Here is a 13,395-nt window from a genome sequence, read left to right as displayed (position 1 = left end):
ACATAACGTAAGACGTAAATTGTGCCACGGAATGGAATCCACTCCCATGGCGTGGCATCCGATCCTAGCCAATATAGCACAGAAGCTAGAAAACTCAGCCTACTAGAAGCACCTCAAATTAACAAACACTTAGCCCTAAACCCCTAGCTGACTTTGCACAATAAAGTAAATCCGCTACTTACCACAAAGTGACCCAATAGTAAACAAATTCACACCCCAATAAATGTAATATCCGATATGTGTTCACAATCCTATCTCTAACTCAACTGTAACAATGTAACATATGGTATATATTAATGCACAATTTTTCTAATAACAAAATGTAGCCCCCAAAGAAAACATCACTGTTCTACAACAGACAATTAGTGTCCAATGCAACTGTTCACAACAAATACCGAAAAAATTGTAATTATTAATAATGAGTATTCTAAATAATTGTAATTGTGGACATGCATGGTACCGACAAACCATAAAATGCGATTTATAATGTTACAGAACAGTTTCACAGAACAAAATGTCAAAAGACCCGTTTGACAATTCCAAAGACAATACGACAGCTAAAGATCGTACGTAAGTGCGTTGTATCTATACTACATAAAAAGTCTTTGAGCCATCACTTATCTCGCTACCTGTTCCGTCTGTTCTCATCTTTGATAATATACTACCGTGTAGCACTATGGAAAACGCTTTCTGGAAACCCAGGAATATGTAATTAGCGTGTTGTCCTTCATCGAAGGTTCTCCATATCTGATAGGAGAAAAGGGCAAGCCGACTTTCTACAGTTTATCTCTTTTGCAGATAAACTTTAAGAACAAATGGAAGATCTGATAGGGTAATTTTGAATTTTGTCCATGTAATCAATTATAATAAGACCAAAATAATATACAACAAAGATATTGAAAAGATAGTAGACCAAATTAACAGTGGAGTGATAGAATCGGTTGGCCTCTAACAGTCATAATCGAAAGTAAAAAGCTATGATACATGCCAATGAGACATCGAATATCAATGGAAAAACCTTAGAAACAGGGGGATGGTCAGCGAGCAATAGAGAGTGCAATTTAGAATTACTGGCAAGAAAGGAAAATGAAAATGGGTCAGGTAACAAGGTGGAGAAGAAGACGTAAGTATGAGCGTTACGAAAATGAAATGTAAATGGGCACCAAATGTCGCCAGACGATTGGTTGCTAGATAGACCACACAAGTTCTCACTTGATCTAGGAGATAGGACAGACACAGTGGAAGGTGGTTAGATGGCCTACAATAAGTGAAGAAGTATTTAGGAAGCATACAGCCTAACATCGTAGCACAGAACTTTAGGAGAAACATTTATCTAGCGGTGAATGTCAGTAAACTGATAACGATCATTTCGCAAGAACTGATGGAAATGTTGAGCCACTTATTGACGTCTTCCCTGCAGGCTTCTGTCTCGAAACGTTTGATCGAAGTTTATTTAACGTCAGGAAAATCGTTAAGCAAATGACTGGCAAAGATGGCAAGACAAAGCCCAACAGGAAATATGTCAATAGCTATTTCTGTCTAAAATGTTCCATCTCTGTGCAAATAATCAAAACTAGACAATACTAAAGTAAGAGGCGTCGATTTCGTTTGCATGTTAAATTCGTAGCTTAGACGTTAGCCTGTTTGGCTGCTGTCTCAGGGGTCCAGGACTCGTTCCCCAGCAATCACTTTAGAATTTACTGCTGTGAGAGTTTTTCACTGGCCTTCAAGTCCCCTGAGACCAGATGAGAAGTTCCAACAGCGATGTGCAGCAAATCACACTGACTGACAAAGGGAAAGAGACGCAGCCAGAAAGCGAGGAGGAAACGAAATGAAGTCTCGCTGTTGGTATCTGATGTTATCTCAGTGATTACGGTATCGAGTCAAAATAACAAACGGCTTGGCAGTATGAGCCCAGTTATTGGTATGATGCATGATGTTGCACCCTCTCTGGCCTCGATACATGCGGTGATTCGGATGGGGAGGATGCCATATGGCCGTTGTAACCTCTCATGTGGCCTGCTACCCACAACTGTCGTTATTGCTCCTTGGTATATTGGATACTGGCACTAGGACGGAGTTGTTCACACGTCTGACAATTTTCACGCCCTTTATACATCCTAACAGGCCAGGTAACAATACTAAACACGAACAAAACTAATTCAGTCAGATATCCTTTCTACCCATCACAGAGAATTGCAGCTCTAATCATTTACATACCCGCCGATGGTGTGCATGTGTACTATTTTGTACTGACGTCCGACCTTGTATTCTTGATGCTTTACTTTTACTGTCAGGCAGCGTCCGTATCCAATCTGAAGCAGTGGCTACAAACAGAAAATGGTTGTCCCAGACTGAGACTCTCATGATAATTTTTCTTGTGGGCCTAATCTTTGAAATTTGGTCGTGATGTATCAACTTTCAAAGTACGTTACTTACACTTCACTTGAAAGTGCCCACATGTTTCCATTTTTGTGGTGTATGTTGAGGAAAAGTTCTGAGCCCAACTAAATAAAAGTAGGAAACTGCGTACACAATCATGTAACAATCAAGTAGGTAGGACTAAATTATATCCCTTGTTCAAATACGCGAATAAAAATAAATAAATGTGGAGTAACGAAAACAGAATAAAAGTAAATGAATGAACAGTGAGGAAAACAGAAGAACTTTCTAGATTAAGCTCCGAAACTACCACACTTAACTATTAAAGTAGCAAGAATGGACCATAGATGTCAACAATCAAATGAATACTTGTATTATGTTCAATGACTTCGTCTAAAACATTTGTCCATGAATTTTATGTTACTAACAAAATTTTATTAACTTCCATATGAAATGATTCAGCTAAGTTCTTCACCTCAAGTATTTCTCAAATCATTCAAGATGTCGTAATTCACCCATGTGAAACGCTAGAATGGCCTCACTAAACGACGCACAGTCCCGTTTCGTAGCTATATTAATTACTGAGATATCGGAATCAACTACGCTTTTCCAGATGGAACTGTGGTAATTTGCGCTACAAGTAGCTTAACACTAAAGAGGGACGAATTCATCGTCGTTTCACACTTCAAAATTCGATTAGCATTTTCGGAGAAATTCCAATATTTAGAACTTGTGATTTATCTGTTTTGAAGATTAAGCTGATTGCTTCTTATGCGGAAGTCCTGATTCTAAAGAACTATCGGTTGTGGTTGGTGGAATGTCACTGCTTTACGCAGCTGAGAGAGTCTTTTTACAAAAGCCGAATAATGGGCAAAAGTATCAATCAAAACTAATACTAACGGTCCTTGGCTACATACGTCTGGACCAAATCACCAATTGGAAGGGTAAGGATGTTGCATCTAATGATGCCTCAGAAGTTAATCACGGTAACAGTTTCGCACTTATTTCTGTCAGAACCCTGAGAGAAAGTGGCATGACAAAAATTCAGTGGATTTGTGAAACTGGAAAACAAGGTAAAAAGACTGTTAAATAATTGCTTCGTGTCATGTGCTTACATACATACATTAGTACTTGTTCCATATATCATGATTACGACATTTCGTAATGATGTGGAACTTGTCACTTTAACATTAGTTTCATTTTTACAAAATAATTATTTTTTAAATTCTTTTTCACAGTTACTACTTCATATCTAAAAATTCGTCTATTGAGTAGAAGAGATTATCATTCATAAATTCATTTAATTTGTTTTTAAATGTTGGTTGGCCATATGTCAGACTTTTAATGTTATTTGGCATGTGACCTAATATTTTTGTGACAGCATAATTCACCCCCTTCAGAGTCAGATTTAATCCAGATCAGTAAAGATCAGCCTTTCTTCCAGTGTTGTAGCAGTGCACTTCGCTGTTGTTTTTGAAATAGTGAATATATATATTGTGAGGGTACTGTGCATATCCCGTGGATATAAAGACTTACTGCACAAAACTTCTTCAGAAACAGCAAGAAAAGGAAATTATAAAACAAGGTGGTCACAAACACTTCCTTAAAATTCTATTTAAGCGTTCAAATGCCCACCGCCTACTGCCACACATGTGTGAACAGTTCTGGAAAGATTGAACAGATTTACCGATATCATTGCACCTGTTGAAACAATGCAATGTTTTAAAGCCTCTTGGATCTTCGAAACTTGTTCATTGACTTCATCATTGAGTTCATCCCAGAGAAAAAAGTCCAATGGCCCCAAACCAGGTGAACGTGAAGGCTAATTGATAACGACTGACGCCCTGTAAAGCGAACAGAGAAGAGATGGATGAGCGCTTTCCCAGCCACTGGCGAGCAGTAGTGGGCCCGGCACCCACCCTTTTGGTTCCACCTACATCTATCTGTTTCGTGTGGTACTTCCTCCAGGACAGCCGACAGCGCAGCGGAGGAGAGCCCATAGCGCAGCGGTACGAAATTTTTCACATTTTTCATATCTTTCACCCGTTAAGGTATCTTAAATGAACTAACGAGCGGTCACCCGGAGTGTCCAACTATGCCACACCGAACGTTCAGACTCCACTGCCTCTGGTATTCAGCCTGCCGCAGCCAGCGCGGATTCTTGAGTTCCCCACTATTGTATTTTTCTTATATTCAGTTTTTCATTGTTTTTAACTGAATCCTCATACGTAGAAATAAATCTTTGAAGAAAGAACCTACTGCTCCAATGTGGCGTCGGAATCGAACGACAGGATTCTACGATTACTCTGCAATTCCACTGGTTAATCTGCTGGCGGGGTGGCACACGATAAGAATGGAAGCCATCTGCACGGGAATCTTGAACACCGCTGTGCTGTCTTGTTTCATGGGCACTCCAAAGCTCCCTGGATCCAACATGTGGATCATCAGCAACAGGTGTCAGAATATCTACTTCGTTCACTCCGCTCGTTGCAGGTTTCTTCCTTACTCTGCGCGTAGTATCCCAGTGCCCTTTCACATAACGATTTCTTGCACATTCACTACAATTTCTTTCTCCTTGGACACCGTCTGCAGGGATACACTTGTGCTTGCGACTCATCTGTTTACTTCGCGTTCCTTTTGCATTATCCGTAAAGAAGAAAGTACCTAGTTTATCTTAGTTTGTGAAAGACGTTTACGTTTCAAACCCAACCAGCACTCAACGCATGAACAACACGAACGAACTGAAAGCTATATGTCCTCAGCGCCCCTTCTATGCCGGAATCACGGGGATGCAACACATAGTTTCCTCCTTACCTGACGTGAAGTATTTCCTTATTTGCTTACAAAATCACGAACTTCCACATAAGACAGCAAAGAGTTTCACGCCACAACCAAACTCAGGAGGTCGAATGTAATGGCTCTCTCGCGCGTGAGTTCCATGCCTACCAGACAGGACACAGTCAAATTCTTCACTGCGAGAAACGTGCGTTAAGTCAGCTCTGCTCTCAAACTCCATACAGATGCGCCCCTGCGCCGTCACCGTCTGCCTCTGGTACCAATAGCACAAGGCACCGTATAATTTTGAACCGGTAGAAATTAGAATTTTGACAGATTCGGTAATCTCTTTGAAAACGTTTCCCGCAATCACATTCACACTCGCACCTGTGTACAGTATAAGAGTGGTGGATATACCTCCGACTATTGCATTGACAGCTTCCTGCAAAAACGCCGTGGAACTTCAGTTATCCGCCTCATTAAACAGTTCTTTTTGAATGTCAATGTCGTCTTTATATCTGAGCATGCAGAGTTGCTCATTAAAAATATTTTCCCCATTCCGTCCGGTGGCTGATATCAGGGAGCTGGGTGCAGCCGCATCTAGTACGTTGTCCACCTCGACCATCCGTACATCATGACCAGCGTTTTGTGTCCAGTTTCGTGGAGGTACATCACTGATTGTGGAGCGGTGATCTGCAGGACGTGCCGGACACCGCGCATTCTGCGTCTACGGGCTCTTGTGTCCCTGTTATGTATACTAATGGTTCAAAATGGTTCAAATGGCTCTGAGCACTATGGGACTTAACATCTGTGGTCATCAGTCCCCTGGAACTTAGAACTACTTAAACCTAACTAACCTAAGGACATCACACACATCCATGCCCGAGGCAGGATTCGAACCTGCGACCGTAGCTGTATACTAATGACTTGCCATTCTATATGCATGAAGATGCAAAGCTGGTACTTTTTGCCGATGATACAAGTATAGCTATCACACCCAACAGACAAGAATTAACTGACGAAATTGCAAACGATGTCTTTCAGAAAATCATTAAGTGCAAATGCGGTCTCATTAAACTGACAAAACACAGTATATAGAGTTCCTCACAGTAAATTGAATGACACCATTAATAAATATAGACTACGACCAGAAATCGGCAGCTAAGGTATAATATTCAAAATTTCTAGGTGTATGCGTTGATGAGGGGTTGAACTGGAAAAAAACACACTGAAGATCTGCTGAAACGTTTGAGTTCAGCTATTATGCTATTAGGGTCATTGCAAATTTTAGTAACATACATGCCAGTAAATTATCTTACCACGCCTATTTTCATTCTCTGCTTTCGTATAGCATCATATTCTAGGGTAACTCATCATTGAGTAAAAGAGTGTTCATTGAACAAAAGCGTGTAATCAGAATAATTGCTGGAGCTCATCCAAGATCATTCTGCAGACACTTATTTAAAGAGCTAGGGATCTTCATTGTAGCCTCACACATATATATTCAATTATGAAATTTGTTATTAACAATCCGAACGAATTCAAAAGTAATAGCAGTGTACATGGCTACAACACTGGGAGAAAGGATGATCTTCACTACTCAAGGTTAAATATAACTTTGGCTCAGAAGGGGGTAAATTATGCTGCCACAAAAGTCTTTGGTCACTTACCTAATAGTATCAAAAGTCTGATAGATAGCCATATAGCATTTAAAACGAAATTAAAGGAATTTCTGAATGGCAACTCCTTCTACTCATTAGATGAATTTTTGGATACAGTAGGTGGGTAATTTCCCCAACCCCCACAAAAATAAATAAATAAATAAATTGTCATGTGATATTTTGTGTAATGTAATATCTTGTATCGACACCTTTTATTAAACTGACACGTTCCACATCATTATGAAGTGTCGCATTCATGATCTATTGGACAAGTACTAATCCAATCTAATCTCTAAACTAACCTGTTGCCACTGGTTCCTGCTGCTCTGTAGCTAGTGCCCGTTCGAGTTCCCGTGCCGGTTACCTTCATATCCAGTATGATAACGGCCGCTGATAAAATTGTTGCCCGTTTTGTGGACCTCCGTTATGGTTCTCTTGTGCTTGCCCGGTTTGCGGCGTGCCACTGTTACCTCAGGACAGGTCATTGCGGCTTGTGTACTTGCCTTGTCCATTTTTGTTTATATGCCTGTGCAGCAGTGCCGGCAGTACTTTCAGCCAGTGTCTCCAGATTGGTTTTTTTTGACAATTTTGGAGAAAAATATTTTTTTAGGGATATGTTTGTGGAAACAAAAACTTTGGGGAGAAAGCTGAGGCAGTTCGGAAATTGGGGAAGTATGTTTTTGCGTAACGGTACTACTAATTCCTTGTCTGATATTTTAGTTCAAACAAAATACATTTAATTTCGTACATACGCTCTCCGCCTACCCCTCGCCACCACCCCAACCCACGCTCTCTCCCTCTCACCCTCCCTTTCCTCTCCACACCCTCCCCCTCCCTCCATCTCTAAATCAGTCCACACCACTTTCCTTTTTCTCGTCTCTGGTGTTCGCTGTTACCTTCGTATCGATGGTTGCAAGATAGACAAGTGTAGCACATTTTGATGTCATGGCGTGTTCAAACATGGCTAGCCGAAGCTACCATCCCATGCAATGCCTGATACAAATTTTTATTTCTGACAGAAGGGACTATAGACATTTACGATTATTATTTACCGTTTTGTAGGTGTAAAAGATAGTAAACAATGATTTCGACGGACATTTGACAAGTGGTTGACGTTTCTCCAAACTTAAGGACAACAATGCAGAGTCTTCATTGTAGCACATTGCTTCCATTTCTGGCTCTTTCCTGCTTTTACCAAAGACGTTATTTATTCCGAAAACAGCTGCCGAAAGTTGCGGGTTTAGATGTACGTGGTAGTGGTTTTTTGAGTGTTTTGTTTGTTGTTGTGATTTATAGGGTATATTAAGGGGACATTGTATGTGAAATTCGATGAATTTTGACATTTTATGTTTTTTACTCCATTATGTACTTTGGTCTTTCCTGAACATTTTGGTATATAATACATAAAATCAGACAATTGTGAGACCTTCAAATAATAATTTGTATGTTGACGTGTGACTGTCAAATTTCGCGGCTATGCATACGTATACCGCCACAGTTGAGCAGTCGTATCTTGGGAGCTACACAGTCTAGAAAGTTGTGAAATGCTTTGTTTTGTGCCTACTGCTACGTCTCAGAAGTTGGCATTACGAATAAACAAATCAGTCCTTTGTTTATTTACGCATAAAAAGCAATAGAAGTTAGCATACTACAAAAATAGCCAATAATCACATTACTTACAACGAAAAATAGTATCAGAAAAGTAATTGATGAATTACAGCAGTATGATGGGAAGGCCATTAGAGATAACTGTGACAATTTAGAGAAGATGAAAAGAGCAGTGTGGAGCACTTTCTTTCGTCGAATATCAACCAATGAAAAGCCATGTCATGCTTTGTCTCCATCTCCACCATACACTTAGTGTAAATATAGGCAAGCTGAATTTTCTGGCACCCTGCATGAATTTACACATAAACATTCTTTTCCTTTGGCAGTAATGGAGGCAATCAAACCTATTTACAGAGCTTTGGCAGATCATGAGCTACTAAAGAAGTGTTTACATAGGAAGACCCAGAATGTGAATGAGTCCTTCAATAATGTCGTGTAGCGCCGTGTGCCTAAAAATATTTTTCTTTGCATTGTGGCTCTGAAGTTAGCAGTGTCTGATGCTGCAATAACTTTTAATGGTGGGAACTACGACCTACTTAAGGTTCTAGGGAAGTTAGGGGTAAGATTTGGACAGAACACATTTAAAGGACTGTGGGAACTGGATGAGCTTCGTGTACGTGAAGCAGAGTTAGCTGCTCAGCAAATGACAAAAGAAGCAAGAAAGAACAGGAGGAGGCAACCACTGGGCTGTTGTGACACTGAAGAAGACACAGACTATGGGCCAGGGCAATTCTAGTGCATAAAAGACGCAGAAATGTAAGCCTGTATAAGAATTTGTAATAAAAATATTTTAAACCTCAATATCTCTGAACTACATTTTTTGCAACAAATGACCCGATTTCTAAAAAGGTGCTGATGGTAGAGATTTAAAATTTTCACAGCATGCCAATTGTGAGATTCAACACATATGGAACTAGAATCATTAAAATATGCTGAGCTGTTTTGTTTTTATGTTCATTTATTTTCAAAATTCTGTCAAAAAATTGAGTGTCTGAAGAAAAAAATACAGTATAACATGACCCACAACACAATTTTTGTAATAATTGTAGTTCAGTGTATCTAGAAAGGTGCATTCAATAATTATGGAAAATTATAAGTCGGTGTCTTAAAAAGGTTCCAAGATAATGGGTCACAAAATGGGCATAGGACATACAATGTCCCCTTAGCAGAAAGAGAGGAAGTAGCTATCTATTACCGAAACTACTTATTTATTGTTCGAAGATATCGTCTTGCATGGGAAGCCGATCCTCAGTTTTCTGGTACGTTTCTGCATTTGTACAGTTTCAGGGTACATCGCTTGGTGCAAACCAGAGTGTCAGTCTTGTATAAAAACCTACAAATAAGCGATTCTATTTTTATTTTTAGAATAAATGTAATTATGACGAAATCAAGCTGTACGATATCATACCATTCCTATACTGCTTATTGAGTGAGATCAGTGAGTACTTATAGAGCATTGACGTATGGAAAGTTGAGTACTGGTTACTGGTTTGTGTTTTTATTTATATTGAGTTGGCTCTGTGGGTTTTCGTGTTGTGTTGTATGCCATAACAATAAGTAACAATGTATTAACGGTAAGTGGATTGCTAGCGTTATGAGCTTATTTTCGTTTTGGTTGAGTAATCTGATTCGCTCCCTAATGCGCCTGTAGACAACAGCACCAGAGATACTGACGAGCGGGCCAAACCACATGCTACTGTGCAGTGCGGTCTTTGGTTTAGTCTGCGGTCCAGACTTCGGTATTATCGTTCGACGGCCCGTTTTGCTTGTTTGGTGTTGTCATTAGGGTGTCCCAACACGTAAGTGGCATTTTCTACGCGAAATTGAACACATATATCCTCTAATTTTTTGCTGTTTCGCTTTAATAACTGGCATAATAAATATTGTTGCGATTTAATTATTGTAAAATGTGCTGGAACGATGCCAAACATGAGACGTGAAAATCTGTACTGGATGTAGAAGGATTCAAGAAATTAACGTTCACTCGATAAATGAAACACCCATATATCCATTGTTTTACGGTTTAACATGCAATAAAAATAATTTCTTAAATTTTCTTTTCATAAGTGGCTCTCTGCGGTCAGGATACATATTCCGGTGTTATTGTACGCAACGTAACAAAAGCTGCTTTTGTTCCTCCTCAACCGTGATTAAACGATGAAAGCTTTCCACAGGGCTTAATTTCGTTCGGAACTTCCCTGAGACTTAATTTTGAACGAGATGGAATAAGTCCACAACGGAGATCTCAAATAGTACACGTGAATTAAAGTGCAGTGTAACTGTAATTTGCCGCTGTGCGGTAGCGTTCTCGCTTGCCAAGCACGGGGTCCCGGGTTCGATTTCCGGCGGGGTCAGGGATTTTCACCTGCCTCGAGATGACTGGGTGTTGTTGTGTCGTCTTCATCATCATCATTCAGCCCCATTACGGTAGGAGGAAGACAATGGCAAACCACCTCCGCTACGACCTTGCCTAGTACAGCGGTGCGGGTCTCCCGCATCGTTCCCTACGCCCTGTCAAGGAGTATGGGATTTCATCATCATAAGAAAATGTGTTTTTAAACCTGAAATTCAGAACGGTTCTCCGTAAAAAACGACTTCTCATTGTAAGTGCGTTCAAAACTCTTCAAAAATCGAAACTTGTGATTTTTATGTGTGTGGGGGAGGGGGGGGGGGGGAAGGGGGGCGCTGCTCAACAGCGTTTGCGTTTATTGTAACTTCCTCCAAGCTTCAAACAATTAGACAAGGATTTGAGAGGCATACAATGAGATTTTCAGTTAATTTCATTGATAGTTAAAGTCGCTTCATTGATATCTTAAAATAAAACTGCCAAAACTTCTTATTAGAGGGCAGTTTTGAGCCCTTTATTTGACGTTTGGCGCCTTTTTAGAGCTACTACGTACAGTGTTTAACTTTAAGATGCCAGACGACTCCCTGGTCCTGAAACGGCAGAACGCGGTAAAAGTCGGACAGCTGTGGCGGATAGTAATTCGTTTTTGGCTGCAGCCAACATCAGCTGTAGTCGTGTGTGTGAGACGCGTTTGTATGGGTGTATCTGTGGGTAGGCATTGGCCGAAAGCTTTAAGTGTGAACATCTTTTTGTTGTGCCTATCTGCTACTCAGCATCTTCGCTATATGGTGAGCAGCTCTTACCTTTTCATAATATTGTGCATTCAATCCTGGATTTTCTATTGTTTGATAAGCTCTACTTTGTTCGTCATAAGACGATGTAAACAAACACAAACACGATGAATAGTGAGAAGCCGTAGCACACGTACACTCGTGTTAAGCTCTTGGAAGTAGGTCCTAGGTATGTAATAGGTACCTTATTACTAAGTCATGTTAAATGAAACTTCAAGATATTGTAATGTATTAACAGCCATCAACGTTTTCCTTAATCTAGCTTTAGGTATGTAGTTTTTATTTCAAAAATCGTGTACAGTCGCAGTCTCTGTACTATTTTGCTCTGTTGCGTTGTTAATACGAAAACGGCTGAGGCTACTTCTTGCTCCGTAGGGAAACACGCGTGTGGAACACTATTAAAAGTACCGAGGAATAGGATGTTATTAATGTTTTTCATACATTTACAGAAAAAAGTCGGCTTTGAAGTTTTTCGAGGAACTATATTTGACACAGTTGCGACACAAAATACACATTGGTTGCATAGCGGATTCGATAGCGTAATTGCAGTTTATGGATCGCTGGCTCAGGTCTCGCCGTGTTCATCCTTTTTTTCGTTCAATTTGAAATAGCTGCATCTCTTAATTGTAAAATCCATCATTGTTTTTTATGAATAACGCATGTCTTCTTGTTTCTAATTACATATTTCACGCGAAATTCCTTTTTTCGTTTCCAATATAAATTCTTAATTATCGATATTTTATGAAAGACTGTTAATAAAGGTTGCTTAAATTAAAAAAATTACAATGTAATTTATTAGGACAAAAATGAAAAATGAAATACTCCTATTTGAACTAAGTCCGATATTTAATACCACAGGTTTAGTCTCAAGCGAACCAGAGTGATAAGCGTCGTAGAAACATGAAAAACAGTAATTTTCACAGCATCCAGAACAGCACAAAAATGCTGCATTTTTGCATTTGGCATTGTACCACTACAATATGAACCCAACAGGTCTGATCTCGAGCCAAGTTAAGGTATCTGTCGTGAGAAGTAACAAGACTGTTAGGCTGCCAGACGTACTGGAACTAACGCATGCAGCTTTTTCACACGTCACTGCCGAACGCCGGCGGGATATAAACAGAATGGTACCTCATAAAAGAAGAGGATAAAATGCGGCACCTTGGGGGCTTCGTAGATTCTGTTGTTGATCGGGTCGTTGTCAACATAGCAGATCACAGTTCCAGAACTGAAATTAATTTCTCGATTTCGGATAAGGGAGGAGCTAAGAGATTACCAGACGATTGACAGTAATCAACACCTTCAATGGCTTCAGTATTCAACAATAAGTGCACATAATAGTTGCAGTTAGAATCTATATTAAACATGTCATTACGTACGACGATTTCAGTTCCGTTTACGAACAGCATTTCAGTGATTATTTACTTCCGTGCACGGCTTCTACTTTCGCCGGAAGCATGGAGCGTAGTTCATGGTATCAGGACTGCAGGGGTAACTTGCAGTTAACAAACCGTAATTCCACTGACGCCTTCACTTATTGACGGCAGTCCGTTTACTGACAATGTTAAAAATGTATACAAACACATCAACGAAATACTGCGCGTTCACCGTACTGAGCAAGTACTGACATCATTCAGTACAAGTCGGCACGGTTTGCCGAGGTCCTACTTTACGAAACTTATTTACAGTTGTTTTTCACATCGTATAAAAAAATTAAGGGGATATCCGTTTAAAAACTCTCAATTTTTTGGGCATACCCTAGTGAGCATTGAATAAAAATGTTACGTTTCTGGGTAACTACTGCAACGTCAATTTCGATATTTGTTTCAGG

This window comes from Schistocerca piceifrons, chromosome 5 (assembly GCF_021461385.2).
Source record: "Schistocerca piceifrons isolate TAMUIC-IGC-003096 chromosome 5, iqSchPice1.1, whole genome shotgun sequence".
NCBI lineage: Eukaryota > Metazoa > Arthropoda > Insecta > Orthoptera > Acrididae > Schistocerca > Schistocerca piceifrons.
This window is presented reverse-complemented; position numbering follows the sequence as displayed.